At 37.8% G+C, this 27882-nt stretch overlaps 1 protein-coding gene across 2 annotated transcripts in view; it reads left to right on the forward strand.

Moving 5' to 3' along the window:
- NBDY (negative regulator of P-body association) overlaps window positions 1-27882 on the forward strand; it is a 281469-nt gene that overhangs the window by 105099 nt on the left and 148488 nt on the right. Inside the window, exon 3 of one of the 2 annotated variants that reach the window (XM_043571379.1) lies at window positions 2221-2470. The exons of the other annotated variant lie outside the window; for it this stretch is intronic. The gene's annotated coding sequence lies outside the window, so the exon portion shown is untranslated. Of the gene's footprint in view, window positions 1-2220; window positions 2471-27882 lie in introns of those variants that run through there. 2 annotated transcript variants of the gene reach the window in all.

Genomic DNA, 27882 nt, shown 5'->3' on the forward strand with positions numbered 1-27882 from the left:
GGCACAGACATGGCAGTCTGTCTCCCTCCCCCAACTCCCGTGCCCTGGCGCTTGGCTGGAATTCTAACTCCCACTCCGTGCACCCTGGCACTGGGGAAGCACCTCTCCATGTTGCCAGATATGTGGTTCTGGCTTGTTTTGTCCTGTCCCACAGCACTTCAGGGAGTGGACCACTTTCTCCTACTGCGGACTGCACCCCTGACCTAGACACTGAGCCTGGGGGTGACTCCCCTTCTCCCCAGGTGCGCTAACAGGGCACCTGGACCCAGTCCAGAGAAAGCCCCACAGTTAGAGATGGGATCCCTCTCTGTCCCAGTCAAAGAGGTTTTTATCTTGTCCAAAGACAGTACTACACTTCCCCAGCCTCTCTTTCTCTTCACTTTGTCTTTGCACAGAAGAGGATTCCTTCCCTCCATGCCTACTTGGCCCATTTTATCTCCCGCAGTTCCCAATCGCCCACCTATGGCATGTCAGATTGTTCTGGTGTCTCCCTGATAGACTCAGTCTCTTTTCCTCCCAGCGGAAAGAGTTTATATAGAATGTGATAACACATTAAAGACATGTTATGGATTCATTATTAGCTTCCAGAATGTACAAAACACTAATATGGTAATATCGAAGCACAAATAACTCAATAGAAGAATGGTCAAAGAAAGACAACTCTTATAATAAAAAGAAAGACAAAATATAAATGTTCAATAATAATAGTAAATTGACTTCATTACTATCACGGGAATATAATTCAACATGAGATACCACTTTTAGCCGATCATACTTCCAATAATTAAAAGTCTCCATCATCTTCAATTTTAAGAAAGATGTGGTGAGATATACACTGTTTATGAGAGTGTAATTTTTTAATATTTATTTTGAGATGGAGACAGAGAGAGAGTGCAAGTGGGGAGGGGCAAAGAGAGAAGGAGAGAGAGAATCCCAAGCAGGCTCCGTGCTGTCAGTGAAGAGCCCAGCATGGGGCTCGATCTCACAAACCATGAGATCATGACCTGAGCTAAAATCAAGAGTTGGACACTTAACTGACTGAGCTACTCAGGCTCCCCAAGATTGCAATATTTAATACTATTTTAGCAATATCAAAACTTTAATGTGTATGCTCTTTGATACATATTTTTTGTGGAAACCGTGAAAATACTCCTACATATGAACAAATACACTTTAATAAAGAAAAGTTGTATGGGTACTAAATGCTTTTTACTAGAAGAATTATTAATAATTATCCTTTCATACAATGTAGTGTCATGAAGCAGTTGAAAAAATGGGAAAGTTCTGTTTTGATATAGAAAATTCGTTGTGGGTGCCTGGGTGGCTCAGTTGGTTGAATCAGACTTTGGCTCAGGTCATAATCTCAGAGTTAGTGAGTTCGAGCCCTGTGTCAGGCTCTGTGCTGACAGCTCAGAGCCTGAAGCCTGCTTCAGTTTCTGTGTCTCTCTCTTTTTCCCTGCCCCTTCCCCACTCATGCTCTGTCTCTCAAAAATGAATAAACGTTAAAAAAAGAAAGAAAAATCATTGAGACATTATTAATTGGATCTAAACAATTAGGAGAATAGTATGTATCGTATGATCTAATAATTTATCAAATCCTCTTATCTAAAACTTTACATTAGTGTAAATACTATCTGTGTATACATTTAAATGCATAGAAAAATGTCTCGAAAGTACCGATACTTGTGTTTTCTTCTGGATATAGGAGGACTGAAGAAAGGCAAAAGTTTGGTGGCAAGAGTTTTGTCTGTGTTGTTTGGATTATTTATAGTTCCATTATATCCATTTATCATTTGTGTGAATAAATAAATACAGATCTTCTAAAGAACATAAAAATGTGTTGAAGGCTAAAGGGGTCAACATGGGGCCAGTTGATCAGTTAAAGAAGCCTAGAAAAACAAGAAACACAGAAATAGACTTCCCAGCACTTTTCTTAGGGGGAAAAAAAAACTCCTAAGATGATGAAACATCTGGTCTATGTGACAGATAAATCATTGTGCAGTCAGACTCTTCAGACATAAAGCAAGATGCCAGTTATGAGCATCATATGACTTTGATTTTATGTTTATGAAGAAATGATCTAATAGTTCTGATTTTCTTGTAACCCACCCAGAAGGGAAAGTGGGGTGTTATCTTCTCAACAGTCATATCTGACCCGTATGATACTTGGATTTCTCAGTATGAGTTAATTAGTTGACCTTCTTTGTTTATATCTTTCAGTCTTGTGATAATCAGCATAATTTCACCTCCTGAATTTGAATGAATTATGGGACATAACCAAGATCAGACTGTAGACATCTAAGATTGAAGGCCATGGCCTGGATCCTAATGAACTCACCAGGGCAAATAAACCCTGTGAGATGGTCCTGCAGCAGCCAATCAATGCTCTTTTGTGCCACCCAGTCCCTGCTGTGTAACTTTGAGTTTCTATAAATCCATTAAGGTCCCAATAAATTTTGTGTCTCATTGCTCTCTTAGTTCTTTATGACTACTAGCTAATAAACTGAATTTTTAGTAAATGTTTTGTAATAACTCCAAATACAAAATACTACTAAAATTGGTGTCAAAATATAACTTTTTTTTTCCTACAAATGGCCTTCTACTCATTTTTTGTAGTGTGGAAATATCAGGGAAGTGTGTGTGGGAGAGATAAAGGGTAAAATCTGAAAAAGAATTAAAGTTCCAGAACATTCTCCTCCCTTTACTGTCAATATTTCCATGCTGTCTATCTATCCTATGATATGCCTTATTCGTATAGATAATTTTTTTTCCTGATCATGATGGTTGATGTGCTTGTTTTTTGTAAAATTCCACTTGTAATATGTTCTGTATTAAAGAAATAAGGTATGTCAATTAAAAGCATTTATGAAAATTAGAACTTCCGGGGAAGATGCTGAAGTAAGAAGATCCTAGGCTCATCCCATCCCATGATACACCTAAGTACCCACATCAGTATAAATAATGTAGAAAATGACCAAAACACTGGAAGAACAGACTCTCCACAGCTAAATGCAGAGAAGAGGCCACATCGAAAAGGATAGTAAGGGCTGAGATGTAGTTGGGAGACAAACTGTCCCATTAGATTGTCTGAAAGGAGGAGGGAGGTCTCAGCCATGGGGAGGGGAGAGGAGCAGACCCCACACAAGTCACCCCCAGCATGGAGGATGCACAATAGGAAGATGAATCCACATAACATTTGTCTTTGAAAACCAGAGTGACATAACTTAACAAGTTTTTAGTCAGTGGGGCTGAACACCTGGAACTTTAAAAATCAGCCAGCTTGTCTCTGGGAGAGGTAGAAGTTGATGGGAGATTGAGTTGCCACAGTGAAAGAGATAGCACAATAATCATTCTCCCTAGATACAGCATAGAAACATCAGTTTGAAAAATACCTGTGATATATGAGAGGGATATTTGTTTACCAATCTCAGAGTGTGTGCTGAAAAGGGCAGGGATCTTCAGGAGACTTTGTCAGAACAAAAGAGCTAGTTGGCACCACTTCCCTTCCCCACCCCCAGCCTAGATACCTGGACACCTGTGTGAACCAGGACAGAACAATCTCCACCTAGCTTGCTAACAGCATACCATGCCCCTATGCCCTTCTGTGTATCTACCCCCTGCAGTCCAACCCCAGCAGGTGTTTTCCAGATTGGCTGCAGGTCCCCACCTACATGGACCTTGATGGCATCATGCACCCTGCCCTCATGTTCTCTTGAAGACCCACCCTATCCAACATGCTCTTGACAGGTGTTCATCAAAGTGGCACCACAAGCATGGCCATGTGCAACGAGCCCCAAAAGGGCAAGAACCACACCAAAGTGACTCCTGACCAGAGGAGAGGGGAAGTAAACCACACACAATAGTTTGCAGCCTCAGCAGTGGGTTGGGGGCAAAATATCTTCTGACGTCAGGCCCCACCCACCAATGAAAGCTTCTCAAGGGACAACACAGGGAGAGCACGCTTCAGTTTGGTGCCATTGCAGCTCTGGAAAACACCAAGTCTAACCTAACACAAGCTAAAAGCTGCCTTACACTGGCCCATTAGCAACAGAAAATAACCTTTCCCACAACAAGCCAAAAGAGGCATTGCAGATGGCTGGACTGAAGACAAATGAGGCATAAACACAACAGTGGGGCACACACAGTGCACAAAGGAGACATCCCTAAAGTACCAGGTTGTCATGAGCAGCGGACATTGCACTGCAGAGCACTACAGGACCTCTTCTTCACATGGCCATTACTATCAAGTGCAGAAGACATAGCTGAACTTCCTACTATATAGAAATAGAGGGAGAGTTAAACAAAATGAGGAGATAGGTGAACAGGTCCCAAATGAAAGAACAAGGCAAAATCAAAGCAGGAGAGCTAAATAAAACAAGTAATATGCTTGATAGAGAACTTAAGGTAATGGTCATAAAAATATTCACTGGACTTCAGAAAGGAGGGAAGGACCTCAGTAAGATCCTCAACAAAGAGATAGAAAACAAAACAAAAGAACCAAGCAGAAATTAAGAACTCAATAACTGAAATTTAAAATACACTAGAAGGAATAAATAGTAGACAAGAGGAAGCAGAAAAGATCAGGTACTTGGAGGACAGAATAATGAAAAGCAATCAAGTTGAAGAAGAAAGAGAAATAAAGAATAATAAAATAGATTAAGGGGACTCAGTGACACAATAAAGTGTAACATTCATATTATACCAATCCTAGAAGAAGAAATAGAAAGTGGGCATAAAATTTATTTGAAGAAATAATAGCCGAATACTTCTCTAATCTGGGGAAGATAACAGACGTCCAGATCCAGGAAGAAATGAGAGCCCCCCCAAGAAAATCACCCAAGGATCTCCACACCAAGACAGATATGTAAAATGGCAAAAAGTAGCTATAGAGAATTCTAAAAGCAGAAAGAGAAAAGTAAACAGTTGAATACAAGGGAAATCCAGAGGGCTATCAGCGGATTTCTCAGCAGAAACTTTGCAAGCCAAAGGAGTGACTTGGCATATTCAAATCGCTGAAAGGAAACAAAACAAAACAAAACAAAACAAAACAAAACAAAACAAAACGGCAACCAGAATACTCTATCAAGCAAGGTTATCATTCAGAACAGAAGGAGACATTTAAATTTTTCCTAAACAAAGTTAAAGGAATTCATACCAGCCTTACAAAAATGTTAAAGGGTAATCTGAGTGGAAATGAAAATTGATAAGGAGGAATAAAAAATAAGCACAGAATCAGCAAAATTAAGTATATTTATAAAAATCAGTCAAGGCATTCTGTGGGAAATAAGTTTAGGAATTCTGTGAACTTGCATCAATGGGTGAAGAAGGCTTAGGACAAATCCATAGGAATGGGAAGCCACAGGATGAAAGTGTCCAGGATACATAAACGGTGTAAGTGCCTCCAACACAGGACAAAAGCAGAAAGCTGCTTTCACAAGATGGAGCATCCAGAATAGGCAAACAGGTAAATAGGGCTATAGATGGCCACAGCAAGGTGAAATTGCCCAGAGTGGAGCTAATTAGAAAAAAACAAAAAAACAAAAAACAAAAAAAAACCTGCCTTGTTGACCTTGATGTAGCATGCTCTGTCTTATCTCCTAGGCAAGTTGAGATAAACAGACGTGGCACCTGGTGCCTGCAATAAACAGTGCTCAGCCTGAGGATTTTGTTTTATATTGACCCAAACCCCTAACACCATATCTTCGAAACCCCCTTTCTCTCACACGCGAGTTAATCATCACTGTTTCATTGTCTTTTTCTGCATGTTCATCACGTTTGTAAGCCTTCTGATCCTAATAAAAATGGAGCAAGAACCCTTACTCAAGGCTCTTGTCTCCTCCCAGACATTAGCCTCTCTTACATTTAATTCTGCGTCTACTCTCTTACTGGACAAGAGAGAACTCCAGACTCAAAATCTGTGACAGTATTTACAATATAAAAATGTGAACGTGAAAACATATACATAAAATGTAGGGGGCAGTTTTAAAAATTTAGGGCATTTAGAATAGTTCAAACTTAAGTGGCCATCAACTTAATATAGATTACTATATGCATGGAATGCTATATATAAACCCAATGGCAGCGACAAATAAAAGACTTGTCACAGATATGCAAAAAAATAAAGGAAATGGATGTCAAGCATATTCACTACAAAAAACATGTAAAACCACATGAGAAGAGAGTAAGAGAAGAAAAGAACAGAGAACCAAAAAAAAAGCCATAAAACAAGTAAAATGGCAATAAGTACATACCTATAAATAATTACTTTGAATGTATATGGGTGAAATGCTTCCACTAAAAGACATAAAGTGAGTAAATGGATAAAAAACCAAGACCCGTCTATATCCTGCCTTCAACAGATTTGCTTTAGACCTAAGGACACATGAAGACTGAAATTGAAATGATAGAAAAACATTTATCATGCAAATGGAGGTGCAAAGAAAGCTGGGGTAGTAATATTGGAAAAATAGACTTTATTATTTTTCTTTGGAAAAATAGACTTTAAAACAAATACTGTAACAAGAAACAAAGAAAGACAAGTAACGATAAACGATATTAGTTTCAGGTGCACAATATAGTGGTGGAACAATTCTATACATTACTCAGTGCTTATCATGATAAGTGTACTCTTTAATCTCCATCACCTATTTCACCCATTATCCCACCCACCTCCCCTCCAGTAACCATCAGTTTGCTTTCTATAGTTATGAATGTTTCTTTGTCTCTCTTTCATTTTCCTTTGTTAGTTGTTTTTTTGTAAATTCCACATAATGTTTCTTAATTTCTCTTTCTGTGACTTCATTATTGGCGTATAGAAATGAAACAGATTTCTGTACTTTGATTTTGTACCTGCAACAGTACTGAATTTGTTTATAATTTCCAGAAGTTCTTTTGGTGGAGTCTTTCAGGTTTTCCATATACAGTATCATGTCATCTGCAAATAGTGACAGTTTTACTTCATACTGATTCGGATGCCTTTTATTTCTTTTTGTTGTCTGATTACTGTGGCTAGGACTTCCAGTACTATTTTGAATAAAAGTGGTGAGAGTGGACATCTTTGTCTTATTTCTGACCTTAGAGAAATACCTCTCAGTTTTTCCCCATTGAGGATGATGTTAGCTGTGGGTTTTTCAGATGTGGTCCTTATCATTTTGAGGTATGTTCTCTCTAAACCTACTTTGTTGCGGGGTTTTTATCATGAATGGATGTTTTACTTTGTCAAATGCTTTTTCTGCATATATTGAGATGATCATATGGTTCTTATCTTTCTCTTATTTATATAATGTATCATGTTGATTGATTTGTGAATATTGAACCGCTCTGGCAACTCAGTAATAAAACACACCTGATCATGGTGAATGATTTTTTTAATGATTGTTGAATTCAATTTGCTACTATTTTATTGAGAAGTTTTGCATCTATATTCATTAGGGATATTGTCCTATCTTTCTATATTTTAGTATTGTCCTTATCCCCTTTTGGTATCAGGATAATGCTGTCCTCATAGAATGAATTTGGAATATTTCTTCCTTTTCCTAATTTTTGGAAGAGTCTGGGAAGAATAGGTAGTGACTCTTCTTTAAATGTTTGGTAAAATTTGCCTGTGAAGACATCTGCTCCTGTACTTTGGTTTGTTGGGAGTTTTTTGATTACTGTCTCAATTTTCTTGCTAGTTATCAGTCTGTTCAAACTTTTTATTTCTTCCTGTTTCATTTTTGGTAGTTTATATGTTTCCAGGAATGTATCCATTTCTTCTAAGTTGTTCAATTTGTTGGCATGTAGTTTTTCATAATATTCTCTTGTAACGGTTTGTATTCCTGTGGTGTTGTTTTTTATGTCTCCTCTCTCATTTGTGATTTTATTTATTTGGGCCCTTTTGCTTATATTTCTTAGTAAGTGTGGCTAGAGGCTTGTAATTTTGATTTTTGCTTTTTTTTTTTTTAAAGAACCACCTTCTGTTTCCATTGATTTGTTCTACCTTTTTGTTTGTTTTTATATCATTTATTTATGCTTTAATGTTTATTGTTTCCTTCCTTTTGATGATTTTAAGGTTCTTTTTTGAGGGACAGAGAGTATGAGTGGGGGAGGAACAGGGATAGAGGGAGAGAGAAAACTTTTTTTTACAGTTCTGTATCATATTTATTGAAAGAAAAAAATCCATGTAGAGTGGATCCATGCAGTTCAAACCCAATTGTTCAAGAATTGTTCAAGAATCACCTCATCAATATAAGGCGAATGAGTTCTGGGGATCTACTGTACAGCATGGCCACTATGGTTAACACACTGGATTGTATAGTTGGAAGTTGCTATGAGAAGAGACCTTTCATGTGCTCACATAACAAAAATAAAACAGTAACAGTGTGAAGTGAAGGATGGGTTAACTAACTTTACCATACTAATAATTTCACAATATATATGTGTATCATCATCACATTGTATACCTTAAACTTACACAGTGTTTTTTTAATTCCCTCTTTTAAATTTTTTAATATAAAGTTTAGTTAGTTGGTTCAGGAATAGAATTCAGTGATTCATCACAACACCCAGTGCTCATCACAGCAAATGGTCTCCTTAATACCCATTACTCATCTAGCCCATCTCCCACCCACCTCCCTCCATCGTCCCTCAGTTTGTTCTCTATGATCAAGAGTCTCTTGGGAGACAGAGACTATTAAGCAGGTTCCATGCCCCGTGTGGAGCCTGATGGACGCTCAATCTCACAAATGTGAGATCATAACCTGAGCCAAAATCAAGAGTCAAATGCTTAACCGACAGAGCTACCCATGCTCCCCTGGTTTTAGGTTTTGTTTGTTGTTTCTTTTCTATCTCTTTTAGGTTTAAGATTAGGTTGTTTATTTGAGACCTTTCTTGCTTCTTGATTTAGGCCTGTATTGCTATAAACTCCCTGTTAGAACTGCTTTTGCTTCATCCCAGAGTTTTTTAAACATTGTGTTTTAATGTTCATCTGGTTCCATTTATTTCTTTTTTGTTTGTTTGTTTTTGTTCTTGTTGCTTTTCATTCTAATTTCAATTAACATATAGTGTTATATTGGTTTCGGGTATACAATATGGTAATTCAACATGTCACATATCACCCTGTGCTCATCAAAACAAGTGAACTCTTTAATACCCATCACCTATTTGACTCATCCCCCACCCATTTCCCCTCTGGTAGCCATCGGTTTGTTCTCTGTAACTAATAATCTGTTTTTTGCTTTGTGTGTCCCTCTCTTATTTCCCCTTTGTTTTCTTGTTTTGTTTCTTAAATTCCACATATAAGTGAAATCATATGGTATTTTTCTTTCCCTTACTGAATTATTTCACTTAACATTGTACTCTCTAGCTCCATACTTGTTGTTGCAAATGACAAGATTTCACTGTTTTTTTTTATTATTATTACTGTATAATATTCATCAGTTGATGGACACTTGGGCTGCTTCCATATCTTGGCTATTGTAAATATTTCTGCTATCAACATAGGGGTGCATGTATCTCTTTGAATTAGTGTTCTTGTATTCTTTGCGTAAACTGGTACCTGGTAGTGAAATTGCTGTATCATGGGGTAGTTCTATTTCTAACTTTCTGAGGAACCTCCATACTATTTTCCATAGTGGCTGCACCAGTTTGCATTCCCACTGAGTGTGTATGAGTGTTCCTTTTTCTCCATATCCTTGCCAACACCTGTTTTTTCTTGTGTTGTTGATTTTAGTCATTCTGAATGGTATTCCTTATATTTTTTAAATTTCTTCTTTGATTTCCTGGTTTACCCATTGATTGTTTAGTAGCATGTTTTTTAACCTCCATGTATTCATGGTCTTTCCCATTTTTTTCTTGTGGTTGACTTCTAGTTTCAAAGCATTGAGATAAGAAAATATGCATGAATATGATTTTGATCTTTTTGTATTTGTTGTGGTTTGCTTTTTGGGTTAATATGTAATCTATTCTGGAGGATGTTCTTTGTGAACTTGAAAAGAATGTGTATTCTGATGTTTTAGGATGGAATGTCTTGAATATATCTGTTAAGTCCATATGTTCCCGTGTTTCATTCAAAACCAATGTTTCCTTGTTGATGTTTTGCTTAGATGATGTGTCCACTGATGTTAAATGGGGTGTTAGAGTTCAACTATTAACATACTAATATTACTTAGCGCCTTTATTTATTTTATTCTCAAGTTAGTTAACACAGTGTAGACTTGGTTTCAGGAGTAGAATCCAGTGATTCATCACTTAAATATAACACCAATGCTCATCCAAACAAGCGTCTTCCTTAATGCTCATCACCCATCACCCATCTTCCCCAACCTCCCACCTCCCACCCCCATCAACCCTGTTTTTTCTCTGTATTTAAGAATCTCTCATGGTTTGCCTCCCTCTCTGTTTTTATCTTATTTTTCCTTCCCTTCCCTTATGATCATCTGTCACATTTCTCAAATTCCACATATGAGAGAAATCATGTGATATCTATCTTTCTCTGACTGACTTATTTCGCTTAGCATAATACCCTTCAGTTCATCCACATTGTTGCAAATGGCAAGATTTCATTCTTTTTCAATGCTGAGTAGTATTCCATTGTATATGTATATAAATATATTTTACCACATCTTCTTAATCCATTCACCAGTTGTTGAACATTTGGGCTTTTTCTATAATTTGTCTATTGTTGATAGTGCTGCTATAAACATTGGGGTGCATGTGCCCCTTTGAATCAGCACTCCTATATCCTTAAGATAAGTTCCTAGTAGTGCAATTGCTGGGTCGTGGAATAATTTTTTTTTTAAATTTTTTGAGGACCCTCCATATTGCTTTCCAGAGTGGCTGCACCAGTTTTCATTCCCACCGACAGTGCAAGAGGGTTCCCCTTTCTCTACATTCTCCCTGACATATGTTGTTTCCAGAGTTGTTAATTTTAGCCGCTCTGACTGGTGTGAGGTGGTATCTCATTGTGGTTTGGATTTGTATTTATCTGATGATGAGTAATCTTGAGCATCTCTTCATGTGTCTGTTAACCATCTGGATGTCTTCTTTGGAAAAGTTTCTATTCATGTCTTCTGCCCATTTCTCCACTGGATTATTTGTTTTTTGCATGTTGAGTATTTTATCCACCTGCTAACTGTGGACACATCCAGACAGCCACTAGATGTCTCTTCAGTATTCATGGTAGTCTACAGCCTTCATAAGATTACATATCAAGACAAAATAAAATCTTAAGTCTTCTCCACAAATATACGTAAAAAGCACTAGCTATCATATCGAACAGGTAACCTTATCTTGTCCCATATTGGCCAGAAACACAATTTAGATGAGAATATAAAGTGGAGTAAGATGAGAGTCAACTATTTTATATAAACCAGTAAGATTTATATTACTCTGTTGCCTGATTCATGGTTAAAATTTTACAGTAAAAGCTATAAGATCTCTGTTTGCATCTGTATGACTGCATATGTATGTATGTATTTGTTATCTATATGTTATATTTTTCTACCTCCACATGGTACTGCCAGCGTGATCCATAAAATCCCTTAAAAGAGTCTTATTTAAATTGACGTGGAGATAAATGAGAAATAAATTAAATAGTCTTAAATTTATTAAGAATTATATATTCTTAAAACTGTAAGAAATATAAGAAGAAACTCAAATGCTTTTCAAGTGAACATGAGTTGGGAAGTCTTTGGTAAACAATATTAGTTTAACACTTTAGTAGTTTAATATTAGTGTTAAATAGCAAAGTAATATTAGTAATCATATTTGTTTAATTCTCTTTAATATGTAATGTGGTGGATTCTAATCACTTAAATCTAGTATTAAAGTTAATAAACTTGCTTTAAAAACAGCTGTGTCTTCTGAATTATCAGCATTATTTGTAATGTCAGCATATATTTTTATTCTTTTATGTTTATCTCTCTTTTTAAATTCTACCTAAATATCCTATCAAAATAAAGTTTAAAATAGAAAATAGAGATGGGGCACCTGGGTGGCTCAGTCAGTTAAGAGCCTGACTCTTGGTTTTGGTTCAGGTCCTGATTTCATGGTTCTTGAGTTCAAGCCCCACTTTGGGCTCCACACTGACAGCACAGAACCTGCTTGGGTTTCTGTCTCCCTCTCTCCCTCTCTATTCCTCCCCACTCACGCTTTCTCTCTCTCAAGTAAATAAAACCATCAAAAATGAAATAGAGGAGGAGTTAAGATGGTGCAGAAGTAGGGGGACAGTGGGCTTTCCCCATCTCTCAAACACAGCTTTATTGAGGTCAGATTACTTGAAACACTCAGGAAACAAGTTTGAGGAGTGGCAGAAGGATCTCCACAGTTGGAGGGAGATAGCTTGGCAGATATGAGGTGCTTAAATGTTAACTGGGGGGTAAAAAATGGCAGAGCTGTGGAGGGGAAAGAACTCTTTCCCTGGAGAACAAAAGGGAAAGAAAGAGAGAGGGTTTGAAACAGTGCATCATTGAGTTAGCACAAGAGGTAAACCACTCTGGACTATGGACTAGGGAGTGAGAAGTGCTGAGTTTCCCCAGTTCTTTTTTGAAAACAGCTTCTGGAGCTCAAACTCTCAGGTTTTGGAAGTGTGAGACTTTATCCAGAGTGGAGCTATTGTACACGTGCCTGGGGAGGTGGGAGCTGGCCCTGGAGTGCATAGTGTGGTGCAGCAATCTCCGGTGTGAACTGGGAAAGAATAGTCCCTTTCCTGGAGTACTTCTGGAAGAGGATTTATTGCCTCCCTAAGAACAAAAAGCAAAAAACAAACAAACAAACAAACAAACAAAAAACTCTGCAAGGGCCAGGCAAAAGCGTTTCATCAGCAGAGTGGAGAGGCTCTGCTCTGGAGGAGGGGAGCAGATCTGTGCTTCCTTTGAGACTTTGGTTTTGAATCCAGCCATGCACCAAAGAAAAAAGAGAATTCTGGTGCAGGGTGAGCTACCTTCCCTTGCTCTTCTGTAAGGGCTGCCTGAAAAGTGAGGGTTGATTTCCCTGGTCCAAAGAAGAGAGATTGGGGTGGAGTCACATGGTAGGACTTCAGAGAACAACACAGAAGCCCCCAGTGGAAGCAGGACCTGCTTACACAAAACACTTTCCCTCTGTGTCTGGCAACTGCTTATTTACTGGGGCAAGACTGACTCTGATCCAATGCAGCCAGCCTCTCCTCCAGACCAGCACAGCCACAAAATCCTAAGCACCAACAGACAACACTTCTTTTTTCTTTTATCCTAATTCCTTTTTAAATTTTGAAATCATGCTCACAGTTTTATTTTTTTTCCATTTCCTTTTCTCTTTCTCACTCTCTTCTCTCTCTCTCTCTCTCTCTCTCTCTCTCTCTCTTTGAATCAGGCATTTTTCGTCCTTTCTTTTTCCTTCTTTTTTCTTTCCTTCTTCCTTTTTCTTTATTTTTTCTTTTTCTATGGAATCAGCTTTATATTTTTTTGACTCTCTGACTGTCTTTTGTTGTTGCTGTTCCCCTTCATTTTCTTTTCTGGGATAAGGCCTTCCCACCATTTCTTTTTCTCCAGGATTGCTTCAAAAAACAAATCAAAGCGTACCTAGTTAAAGGTCCAGGGGCACCTTGGTGGTTCATTTGGTTGAGTGTCCGACTTCAGCTCAGGTCCTGATCTCGTGGTTTGTGAGTTTGAGCCCTGCGTTGGGCTCTGTGCTGACAGCTCGGAGCCTGGAGCCTGCTTCAGATTCTGTGTCTCCTTCTCTCTCTGCCCATCCCCCACTTGTGCTCTGCCTCTCTCTGTCTCTCAAAAATAAATAAATAAATGTAAAAATAAAAAAAAAAAAAACTTAAAAAAGGTCCAAACACTCCACCACTGCAAGAAAGGAGGAGCTGTGCAGAGGACTGACCAGTGGGTAAGAACAGCCAAAGTGCAATAGCAGAGTGCACACAGCATACACCAGAAACACTTCCTGGAGTGCCACGCCCTAAACGATATATGATCCCTTTTTCATATAGTAATACTCTCAAATGCAGGACACATAACAAGCTTTAAAACATGCAAAAGGCATAAGCTTAGTCAAAAGGACAAGATGGAAGAATTCTCCCCAGTAGAAAGGTCAGGGAGAAATTACAGCCAGGGACTTGCTGAAAACAGATATAAGCAATATATCTGAATAAGAATTTAGAACAACAGTCATAAGACTACTAGCTGGGCTTGAAAAAAGCATAGAAGACGCCAGAGAAATCCTTGTTGCAGAGATCAAAGATCTAAGAACTAGTCAGGATTAATTTAAAAATTGTATAACTGGGATTCAAAGTAAACGAGAAACAGTGACAGCAAGGATGGAAGAAGCAGAGGAAAGAGTAGGGAAAATAGAAGATAAAATTATGGAAAATAATGAAGCTGAAAAAAAGAGGGAAAGGAAGTTACTAGATCATGAAGGGAGACTTAAAAACTGATTCCCTGAAACAAAACAATATCCATATCATAGCAGTACCAGAAGAATCAGAGTGATAAAAGGGGGCAGAAGGTGTATTTGAACAAATTATGGCTGAGAACTTCCCTAACCTGGGGAAGGAAATAAGCATCCAAGAACAAAAGGCACAGATAACCTGTTTACAAATCAACAAAAACAGGTAAACACCACAACGTATCGTAGTGGAACTTACAAAATACAAAGATAAAGAGAAAATACCGAAAAGGCAGCTAGGGACAAATGGTCCTTAACCTACAAGGGTAGACACATAGGGTTAGTAGCAGTACTGCCTACTGAAACTCGTCAGGACATAATGAAATGGCAGGAAATATTTAATGTTCTGAATAGAAAAAATATGGAGCCAAGAATCCTTTTAACAAGTCTGTCATTCAGAATAGGAGGATCAAGATTTTGTAAGACAAAAACTAAAGGGAATTCATGACCACTAAACCAGCCCTGCAAAAAATGTTAACGGGGACTCTCTGAATGGAGAAAAAAAACACCAAACAGCAGAGACTATAAAGGAGCAGAGAACATCACCAGAAACACCAAATTTACAGATAACACAATGGCACAAAATTTATATCTTTCAATAATCACGCTGAATGTAAATGTACTATATGATCCAATCAAAAGATAACAGTATCAAAATGGATTAAAAAATAAAGATCCATCTGTATGCTGCCTACAAAAGACTCATTTCAGACCTAAGGACACCTGCAGACTGAACGTCAGGGGATGGAGATCCATCTATAATGATATTGAATGTCAAAAGAAAGCCAGAATATCCATACTTATATCAGAAAAATGATATTTTAAAACAGACTATAACAAGAGGTGAAGAAGAGCATTATATCATAATTAATGGTTCAATCCATTAAGAAGATACAACAATTTTAAATATTTATGCCCCCAACTTGAACACCCAAAAATATGTAAATCATTTAATCACTATCATAAAGAAAGTTATTAATAATAAGACCATTAGAGTAGGAGACTTTAATACTCCACTTATAGAAATGGACAGATCATCTAAGCAGAAAATCAACAAGGAAACAATGGCTTTGAATGACACACTGGACCAGATGAACTACACAGATATATTCAGAACATTTCATCTTTTTAGAAACTTTTTTAAAGTGTATTCATTCTTGAGAGACAGAGACAAGCATGAGTGTGGGAGAGACAGAGTGAGAGAGGGAGACACAGAATCCAAAGCAGGCTCCAGGGTCCAGGCTCTGAGCTCTCAGCACAGAGCCTGATGCAGGGCTTGAACTCATGATCTGTGAGATCATGACCTGAGCCAACGTCGGACGTTTAAACCAACTGAGCTACCCAGGTGCCCCACGGAACATTTCATCTTAAAGCAGCAGAATACACATTCTTCTCAAGTGTACATGAAACATTCTCCAAAAGAGATCACATAGTGGGTCACAAAACTTCCATCAACAGGTAAAAAAGATCGAGATAGTTCCATGCATACTTGATTTTTTAAGTTTATTTGTTTATTTTGAGAGAGAGGAGAGAGAGCAGACAAGTGGAGGTGGGAGAAAGAAAGGGTGTGAGAGAGAATTCCAGGAAGACTCCACACTGCCAGCACAGAGCCTGATGAGGGGCTTGAACTCAGAAACCATGAGATCGTGACCTGACTCAGAGTTGGACTCTTAACCAACTGAGCCACCTAGATGTCCCATACCATACACATTTTCAGATGACAACACCATGAAACTTTAAATCAACCACAAATAAAAATTTGGAAAGTCCTCAAATACATGGAGGTTAGAGAATATCCTGCAAATAATTAATGGGTTATTAATGAGTTAACTAGGAAATTAAAGAAGAAATTTAAATTATATATATATATATATATATATATATGAAACGGAAACCACAGCACTCCACATCCTTTGGGATGCAGCAAAGATAGTCCTTAGAGGAAAGTACTGTGCAATTCTAGCCTAACTCAAGAAGCAAGAAAGGTCCCAAATACACAAGTTAACCTTACACGTAAAGGGGCTAGAAAAAGAGCAGGGCTAGAAATATAGCAGGGCTATATTTTGTTGAAAATATTGCCCACAGACCAGAAGAAGGGAAATAATGAAGATTAGAGCAGAAATAAATGATATAGAAACAAACAAACGAACAAACAAACAAACAAAAAACCCAGTAGAACAGATCACTGAAACTCAAAGCTAGTTTTTCGAACAAATAAATGAATTGATAAACCCCTACCCAGACTTCTCAAGAAGAAAAGAGAGAGGGCCCAAATAGATAAAATCATGAATGAAAGAGGAGAGATCACAACCAATACCACAGAAATACAAACAATTATAAGAGAATACACTAAAAAAATTATATGCCAACAAACTGCACAATACACTAAAAAAATTATATGCCAACAAACTGCACAATCTGGAAGAAAAGGACAAATTCCTAAACACTCACACACCACCACATTTCAAAAACAGGAAGAAATAGAAAATTTGAACAGGTCCATAACCAGCAAAAAATTTGAATTGGTTATCAAAAATCTCCCATCAAACAAAAGTCCAGGCCCAGATGGCTTCCCTGGGGAATTCTACCAGACATTCAAAGCAGAATTGATACCTATTTTTCTCAAACTGCTCCAAAGAATAGAAGTGGAATGAAAGCTTCCAAACTCATTCTATGAAGCCAGCATTACCTTGATTCCAAAACCAAACAAAGACACCACTAAAGGGGAGAATTACAGGCAAATATCCATGATGAACGTGGATGCAGATATTATCAAGAAGATACTAGCAAATCAAATTCATCGGTACATTAAAAGAATGATTCACCACAATCAAGTGTTATTCATTTCTGGGGCTGCAGTGCTGGTTCAATATTCACAAATAATCAACATGATACACTACATTAGTAAAAGAAAGGATAAGAAACACATGACCCTGTCAATAGACGCAGAAAAAAGCATTTGACAAAATACAGTGTCCTTCTTGATAAAAAAAAAAACCCTCAGGAAAGTCAGAATAGAAGGAATATACCTCAACATCATAAAAGCTATATATGAAAGCCCACAGCTAATATCATCCTCAGTGGGGAAAACTGAGAGCTTTCCCCCAAGGTCAGGAATACAACAGGGATTTCCACTCCCACCACTGTTGCTCAACATAGTATTCTAAGTCCTAACCTCAGCAATCAGACAACAAAAAGAAACAAAAGCATCCAAATTGGCAGGGATGAAATCAAACGTTGACTCCACAGGTGACATGATACTCTACATGGAAAACCCAAAAGACTTGACCAAAAAACTGCTAGAGCAACAGCAACTCAGCAAAGTTGCAGGATGTAAAATCAACCTACCAGAATTGGTTACATTTCTACACACGAATAATGAAGCAGAAGAAAGAGAAATCAATGAATCGATCTCATTTGCAATTTCACCAAAAAACAAACAAAAAAAACATATGATACCTAGGAATAAACCTAAGCAAAGAGGAAAAAAAAAATCTTTACACTCAGAACTATAGAAAGCTCATGAAAGAAATTGAAGAAGACACAAAGAAATGGAAAAGCATTCCATACTTATGGATTGGAAGAAGATATATTGTTAAAATGTTGATACTACCTAAAGCAACCTGCACATTCAATGCAATACCTATCAAAATAACACCAATACTCTTCACAGAGCTGGAACAAACTATCCTAAAATTGGTATGGAACTGCAAAAGACACTGAGTAGACAAAGTAATGTTGAAAAAGAAAACCAAAAATGAGGGAATCACAATATGGGACTTTAAGCTGCATTACAAAGTTGTAGTCATTAAGACAGTATGGTACTGGCACAAAAACAGACACCTAGATCAATGGAACAGAATAGATAACCCAGAAAAGGACCCCCAAATATATGGCCAACTGATCTTGAACAAAGCAGGAAAGAGTATCCATGGAAAAAGGACAGTCTCTTCAACAAATGTTGCTTAGTTAAACTGGACAGCAACATGCAGAAAAATGAAAGTGCACCATTTTCTTACACTATACAAAAAAATAAATTCAAAATCGATAACAGACCTAAATGTGAGACAGAAAACCTTCAAAATCCTAGAGAAGAAAACAGGAGCAACCTCTTTAACCATGGCTGCAATAACTTCTTGATAGGCATATCTCCGGAGGCATCAGAAATAAAAGCAAAAAATGAACTGTTGGGACCTCATGAAGATAAAAAGCTTCTGCACAGCAGAGGAAACCATCAAGAACAACAAAAAAAACCGGCCCTCAGAATGGGAGAAGATATTTGCAAATGACATATTGGATAAAGAGTTACTATCCAAAATCTATAAAGAACTTATCAAATTCAACACCCAAAAAACAAATAATCCAGTGAAGAAATGGGCAGAAGACATGAATAGACACTTTTCAAAAGAAGACATCCAGGTGTCTAACAGACACATGAAAAGATGCTCAACATCACTCATCATCAGAGAAATACAAATCAAAACCACAGCGAGATACCACCTCACACTGGTCCTAATGACTAAAATTAACTCAGGAAACAACAGATGTTGATCAGCATGCAGAGAAAGGGGAATGCTTTTGCACTGTTGATGGGAATGCACAGTGTTGTAGCCACTCTGGAAAACAGTATGGAGGTTCCTCAAAAATTAAAAGTAGCACTACCAGGCTCAGCTTGGCGGGGAACAAAGGTGCTGGCAAGCTCCATATCCCTCTCCCATCCCACAGCTGAAATTCCAAAGGGAACTAGCTCCCGTCACCGAACTTGCTTGCACCACACAAACACCCAAGGCTGTGTTTCTGTGGATCCATCCTGCTGACGGGTCTGCCTCCCTCCCTGTGCTGCAGGACCACTCACACAGGTGACCACCGATGGCAAAGCGAGCTACGCCTGCCCCTCCTGCCCTTGTGCACCTTGCGGATCCACCCCGGCTAATACGTCAGATCCCATCAATGCAACACCACAAGCCTGGCAGTGTGCAAGTAGTCCAGACAGGGGCCAAACCACTCCACAGTAACTCCTACCCCTAGAAGAGGGGAAGATAAGGTACACACCAGTCTACCTGTGGCTCCAGCAGCGGGCTGGGGGCAGCCATTGGGTCTGACCACGGCCCCACCCACCAACACAAGTTATTCTGGATAGCACACGGGAAGTGCCCTGCAGTTTGGAGCCACTGCAGGGACTACCCAAAATGATGAAACGGAATAACTCTCCTCAAAAGGAACTCCAGGAAGTAGTGACAGCTAATGAATTGATCAAAAACAATTTAAGCAATATAATGGAAGAAGATTATAGAAAAATAGTAATAACATTAATCGCTGGGCTTGAAAAAAGCATAGAGGACAGCACAGAATCTATTGCTACAGAGATCAAGGGATTAAGAAATAGTCATGAGGAGCTAAAAAATGCTACAAATGAGGTGCAAAATAAAATGGAGGTGGACACAGCACGGATTGAAGAGGTAGAGGAGAGACTAGGTGAATTAGAAGATAAAATTATGAAAAAAGAGGAAGCTGAGAAAAAGAGAGTTAAAAAAATCCAGGAGTATGAGGAGAGAAATAGAGAACTAAGTGATGCAATAAAATGGAACAATATCCGTATAATAGGAATTCCAGAAGAGGAAGAGAGAGAAAAAGGAGCTGAAGGTGTACTTGAACAAATCATGGCTGAGAACTTCCCTGATCTGGGGAAGGAAAAAGGCATTGAAATCCAAGAGGCACAGAGAACTCTCTTCAGAGGTAACTTGAATTGATCTGCACAACATATCATAGTGAAACTGGCAAAATACAAGGATAAAGAGAAAATTCTGAAAGCAGCTAGGGATAAACACGCTCTAACTTGCAAAAGGAGACCCATAAGACTAGTGGCAGACCTGTCTACTGAAACGTGTCAGGCCCAAAAGGAATGGTAGGAAGTCTTCAATGTGATGAACAGAAACAATATGCAGCTGAGAATCCTTTATCCAGCAAGCCTGTCACTCAGAATAGAAGGAGAGATAAAGGTCTTCTCAAACAAACACAAACTGAAAGAATTCATCACCACTAAACCAGCCCTATGAGAGATTCTGTGAGTGAAATGTTGCAAGGACTACAAAGTACAATAGACACCACTACAACCATGAAACATACAGACATCACAATGACTCTAAACCCATATCTTTCTATAACACTGAATGTAAATGAACTAAATGCTCCAACCAAAAGACATAGGGTATGAGAATGTATAAAAAAACAAGACTATTTGCTGTCTACAAGAGACTCATTTTAGACCTGAGGATACTCCAGATTGAAAGTGAGGGGATGGAGAACTATCTATCATGCTACTGGAAGTCAAAAGAAAGCTGAAGTAGCCATACTTATATCAGACATCGAGACTTTAAATTAAAGGCTGTAACAAGAGATGAAGAAGGGCATTATATAATAATTACAGGGTCTATCAATCAGGAAGAACTAACAATTATAAATGTCTATGCGCTGAAAATGGGAGACCCCAAATATATAAAATAATTAATCACAAACATAAGAAACCTTATTGATAAGAATGTGGTAATTGCAGGGGACTTTAATACTCCACTAACAACAATGGGAAAATCAGCTTGACACAGGACCAATAAAGAAACAAGGGCCCTGAATGATACACTGGATCAGATGGACTTGACAAATATATTTAGAACTCTGCATCCCAAAATGAAAGAATATATTTTCTTTTCGTGTGCACATGGAACATTCTCCAAGGTAGATCACATACTGGGTCACAAAACAGCCCTTCATAAGTATACAAGAATTGAGATCATACCATGCATACGTTCAGACCACAATTCTATGAAACTTGAAATCAACCACAGGAAAATGCCTGGAAAACTTCGAAAGGCATAGAGGTTAAAGAACACCCTACTAAAGAAGGAATGGGTCAACCAGGCAATTAGAGAAGAAATTAAAAAACATATGGAAACAAATTAAAATGAATGTACAACAATCCAAACGCTTTGGGATGTAGCGAAGGCGGTCCTGAGAGGCAAATACATTGCAATCCAGGCCTATCTCAAGAAACAAAAAAATCCCAAATACAAAATCTAACAGCACACCTAAAGGAAATAGAAGCAGAACAGCAAAGACACCCCAAACCCAGCAGAAGAAGATAAATAATACACATCAGAGCAGAAATAAATAATATAGAATCTAAAACAACTGTAGAGCAGATCAATGAAACCAAGAGTTGGTTTTTTGAAAAAATAAACAAAATTGATAAACCTCTAGCCAGGCTTCTCAAAAAGAAAAGGAGAGGACCCAAATAGATAAAATCATGAATGAAAATGGAATTATTACAACTAATTCCTCAGCAATATTCAGGGAATACTCTCAAAAGTCATATGCCAACTCAATGGACAACCTGGAAGAAATGGACAAATTCCTAAGCACCCACACGCTTCCAAAACTCAAACAGGAAGAAATAGAAAAGTTGAACGGACCCACTATCAGTGAAGAAATTGAATCAGTTAACAAAAATCTACCAAAAAATAAGAGTCCTAGACCAGATGGCTTCCCAGAGGAATTCTACCAGGCATTTAAAGCACAGAAAATGCCTATTCTTCTCAAGCTATTCCAAAAAAATAGAAAGGGAAGGAAAACTTCCATATTCATTCTACGAAGCCAGCATTACTTTGATTCCTAAACCAGACAGAGACCCAGCAAAAAAAGAGAACTACCGGCCAATATCGCTGATGAACAAGGGTGCAAAAATTCTCATCAAGATACTAGCAAATCGAATTCAACAGCATATAAAAAGAATTATTCACCATGATCAAATGGGATGCATTCCTGGGTTGCAGGGCTGGTTTAACATTCACAAATTAATCAACGTGATACATCAGATTAATAGAAGGGGAAAAAAAACCATATGATCCTGTCAATAGATGCAGAAAAAGCATTTGACAAAATTCAGCATCCTTTGTTAATAAAAACCCTCAAGAAAGTGGAGATGGAACATACTTAAACATCATAAAAGCCATTTATGAAAATCCCACAGCTAATAATCATCCTCAATGGGAAAAAACTGAGAGCTTTCTCCCTGAGATCAGCAACATGACAGGGATGTCCACTCTCACCGCTGTTGTTTCACATAGTGTTGGAAGTTGTAGCATCATCAATCAGACAACAAAAGGAAATCAAAGGCATTAAAAATGGCAAAGATGAAGTCAAGCTTTCCCTTTTTGCAGATGACATGGTATTATACATGGAAAACCCAATAGACTCCATCAAAAGGCTGCTAGAACTGATACATGAATTCAGCAAAGTCGCAGGATACAAAATCAATGTACAGAAATCAGTTGCGTTCTTATACACTTATTATGAAGCAACAGAAAGACAAATAAAATCTGATCCCATCCACAAATGCACCAAGAATTATAAAATACCGATGAATATACCTAACCAAAGATGTAAAAGATCTGTATGCTGCAAACTATAGAAAGCTTATGAAGTAAATAGAAGAAGATATATAGAAATGGGAAAACACTCCATGCTCATGGATTGGAAAAATAAATATTGTTAAAATGTCAATCCTAACCAAAGCTATCTACACATTCAATTCCATCCCAATCAAAATTGCATTAGCATTCTTCTCAAAGGTAGAGCAAGCAATCTTAAAATCTGTATGGAACCAGAAAAGACCCCAAATAACCAAAGTAATTTTGAACAAGAAGACCAAAGCGGGAGGCATCACAATCCCAGACTTTAGCCTCTACTACAAAGTTGTCATCATCAAGATTGCATGGTATTGGCACAAAAACAGACACATAGACCAATGGAATAGAATAGAAACCTCAGAACTGGACCCACAAACGTATGGCCAACTAATCTTTGACAAACCAGGAAAGAACATCCAATGGAAAAAAGACAGTCTCTTTAACAAATGGTGCTGGGAGACCTGGACAGCAACAGCAGAAGGTTGAAACTAGACCACTTTCTCACACCATTCACAAAAATAAACTCAAAATGGAAAAAGGACCTGAATGTGAGAGAGGAAACCATCAAAACCCTAGAGGAGAAAGCAGGAAAAGACATCTCTGACCTCAGCCGTAGCAGTCTCTTACTCGACATATCCCCAAAGGCAAGGGAATTAAAAGCAAAAATGAATTACTGGGACCATATGAAGATAAAAAGCTTCTGCACAGCAAAGGAAACAACCAACAAAACTAAAAGGCAACCGACAGAATGGGAAAAGATATTTCCAAATGACATATCGGACAAAGGGCTAGTATCCAAAATCTATAAAGAGCTCACCAAACTCCACACCCGAAAAACAAATAACCCAGTGAAGAAATGGGCAGAAAACATGAATAGACACTTCTCTAAAGAAGACATCCCGATGGCCAACAGGCACATGAAAAGATGCTCAACGTCGCTCCTCATCAGGGAAATACAAATCAAAACCACACTCAGGTATCACCTCACGCCAGTCAGAGTGGCCAAAATGAACAAATCAGGAGACTATAGATGCTGGAGAGGATGTGTAGAAACGGGAACCCTCTTGCACTGTTGGTGGGAATGCAAATTGGTGCAGCCACTCTGGAAAACAGTGTGGAGGTTCCTCAGAAAATTAAAAATAGACCTACCCTATGACCCAGCAATAGCACTGCTAGGAATTTACCCAAGGGATACAGGAGTACAGATGCATAGGGGCACTTGTACCGCAATGTTTATAGCAGCACTCTCAACGATAGCCAAATTATGGAAAGAGCTTAAATGTCCATCAACTGATGAATGGATAAAGAAATTGTGGTTTATATACACAATGGAGTACTACATGGCAATGAGAAAGAATGAAATATGGCCCTTTGTAGCAACGTGGATGGAACTGGAGAGTGTGATGCTAAGTGAAATAAGCCATACAGAGAAAGACAGATACCATATGTTTTCACTCTTATGTGGATCCTGAGAAACTTAACAGAAATGCATGGGGGAGGGGAAGAAAAAAAAAAAAGAGATTAGAGTGGGAGAGAGCCAAAGCATAAGAGACTCTTAAAAACTGAGAACAAACTGAGGGTTGATGGGGGGTAGGAGGGAGGGGAGGGTGGGGGATGGGTATTGAAGAGGACACCTGTTGGGATGAGCACTGGGTGTTGTATGGAAACCAATTTGACAATAAATTTCATATATTGAAAAAAAATAAAAAATAAAAAATAAAAAAAAAATAAAATAAATATATATATATATATATACATATAAAATAAAAAATAATAAAAAAAATAAATAAATGCTGCTAGGAGAACTGGACAGCAACATGCAGAAGGGTGAAACTAGACCACTTTCTTACACCATTCACAGAAATAAACTCAAAATGGATGAAGGACCTGAATGTTTGACATGAAACCATCAAAATCCTAGAGGAGAAAGCAGAAAAAAAAATCTCTGACCTCAGCCACAGCAATTTCTTACTTGACACATCTCCAAATTAGGGGAATTAAAAGGAAAAATGAACTATTGGGACCTCAGGAAGATAACTCTGCACTGAAAAGCAAACAACCAACAAAACTAAAAGGCAACTAACGGAACGGGAAAAGATATTTGCAAATGACGTATCAGACAAAGGGCTAGTATCCAAAATGTATAAAAAACTCACCAAACTCCACACCCAAAAAAGAAATAATCCAGTGATGAAATGGGCAGAAAACATGAATAGATACTTTTCTAAAGAAGACATCCAGATGGCAAACAGGCACACGAAATGATGCTCAACATCACTCCTCATCAGGGTAATACAAATCAAAACCACAGTCAGATACCACCTCACGCTGGTTAGAGTATCTAAAATGAACAAATCAGGAGACTATAGATGCTGGAGAGGATGTGGAGAAACGAAAACCCTCTTGTACTGTTGGTGGGAATGCAAACTGGTGCAGCCGCTCTGGAAAACAGTGTGGAGGTTCCTCAAAAAATTAAATATAGATCAACCCTATGACCCAGCAATAGCACTTCTAGGAATTTACGCAGGGCATACAGGAGTGCTGCTGATGCTTAGGGGCACTTTAACCCCATTGTTTGTAACAGCACTTTCAACAATAGCCCTATTATGGAAAGAGCCTAAATGTCCATCAACTGACGAATGGATAAAGAAGATGTGGTTTCTATATACAATGGAATACTGCTTGGCAATGAGAAAGAATGAAATCTGGCCATTTGTAGCAATGTGGATAGAACTGGAGAGTGTTATATTAAGTTAAATAAGTCATAGAGCGAAAGACAGATACCATATGTTTTCACTCATATGTGGGTCTTGAGCAACTTAACAGAAGACCATGGGGGAGGAGAAGGGGGAAAAAAGTTACAGAGAAAGAAGGAGGCAAACCATAAGAGACTCTTAACAACTGAGAATAAACTGAGGTTTGATGGGGGTGGGAGGGAGGGGAAAGTGGGTGATGGGCATTGAGGAGAGCACCTGTGGGGATGAGCACTGGGCGTGGTATGGAAACCAATTTGCCAATAAATTTCTTATTAATATAATATAATATAATATAATGTAATATAATATATATTCTTAAGATAAAAATAAAAAAATAAACCTCTGAAAAACATTTACTTTGATTTCATCTTTGCACCATTGTTCAGGGTCATATTGTTTAATTTCCATCTATTGTGAATTTTCCAGATGTCTTCCAATTATTTTTTTCTAGTTTTATCAATTGTGGCTAGAAAATATACTTAGTATAATACAAGCTTTTTAAATTTGCTGATACTTGTGACATGGGGAATGTTCCATGTGCACTTTAGAAGAATGTGTATTCTGTTATCATTTTACTGAATGTTGTACATATGTCCATGAGAACCATTTCACTGAAAGTATATTTTAAGTCCAATATTTCCTTATTGGTTATCTGTCTGGATGATGTATCCATTGTAAACATTGGGGTATTAAAATCCCCTACTATTATTGTAGTCTATTACTCCTTCAGGTCTGTTAGTATTTCCTCAATATATTTAGCTTCTCTGATGTTGGGTACATATGTATTTACACTTGTTATATCCTTTTGATGAATTAATCTCATATCATTATATAATGTCCATCTTTTTCTCTTGTTACCATTTTTGGCTTAAAATCTATTTTGTCTAATATAAACACAGCTACTTCTACTTTATGTTTGTTTCCATTGTGTGAAAAAAAAATTTTTTCCCATCCATTCACTTTAAGTCTATGTGTGTGTTTGAGGCTAAAACCTCTCATAGGCAAAATATACTTGGGTCTTTTTTCTTTTTATCCATTTAGCCACTCTATGCCTTTTGACTGAGCATTTAATCCATCTACAATAAAGCAACTATTTAGAGGTAAGGGCTTTTTGTTGACACTTTTTTGTTTTTTTAACAGTTGTTGAGTTCACTTGTTTCTTTCTCCTTCCTTTCCTGTCTTCCTTGGAGAACTATTAAGTTTCCATAGTGTTATACTCTTGATTCCCTTCTCTTTATCTTGCCTGTATCTAACATAAGCCATTTTATTCATGGTTACTCTGAGGCTTATTTAAATATCTTACAGATATAAAAGTCTATTTTAAATTTACAATATCTTAACTTTAATCATATACTAGAGCTTACCTTTTTCTAACGCTCTCCGCACATTACATTTTTGATGCCACAATTTACATCTTTTTATATTGTGTATTAAATTGTAGTATTGCTATTTTTAATATTATTGCTTATTAACTTTTTACTAGATTTAAGTGATTACAATCCACAATATTAAATTATTGGAGTATTCTGAATCTGACTATATTCTTTCTTTCACCAGTTTGTTGCATTATTTACATGTATTCATATCACATGTTGAAGAGGGACTCCGGTGGCTGGTGTCTGCAAACGTGAATCCCTGTGCAGGAAAAACTGGTGATATTTGTAGGGGGTCTATAGAAGTTGTGCTGGCCATTAGTTTCTTCAATAGCAAATGAGGTGAAAGGGTCTTCTGAGGAGCAGACCACCGAGAACTGTGGTTATTCTTGCTACAAGTCTGGTACTGGTAATCTCTGCTTCCTAACCTTCTCTGGATATCTCAGCTTGGCCAATCTCTGGGGGTGAGGAAACCAAAGCAGGTTCTTCTTGCAGTGCCTGGAAAATATGGGGAAGCTGTTAACTCATTCCATTCTTCCTTTTTACATTAGAATTCCTTCTACCTGGTGTGTTCTTTCTTGGCGATGAGCAATGCTGGCTGGGAAATAAGATGATTCAGGGAAAATGAATCTGTTCCTTCTTTTGTGTGGTCTTTCTCATGTTTTTTTTCACACACTTGGTTGCTGAATTCTCTTAAATGGACTCTAGTGCTCTTCTAGAGTTGCTTTTGTTCATAGATAGCTAATTATTAATCTTTACAAGTGGACAAAGGCTAGGGTTTCCTAAATGGATATCTTGCTGACATCCTGTACATAGTACAATTTTAAATGTTTATCCACAAATACAAATATATTTAGCTTATGTATACCAAATAAAACTTGACGACAA

The sequence above is a fragment of the Prionailurus bengalensis genome, chromosome X (genome assembly GCF_016509475.1).
Source record: "Prionailurus bengalensis isolate Pbe53 chromosome X, Fcat_Pben_1.1_paternal_pri, whole genome shotgun sequence".
Taxonomy (NCBI): Eukaryota; Metazoa; Chordata; class Mammalia; order Carnivora; family Felidae; genus Prionailurus; species Prionailurus bengalensis.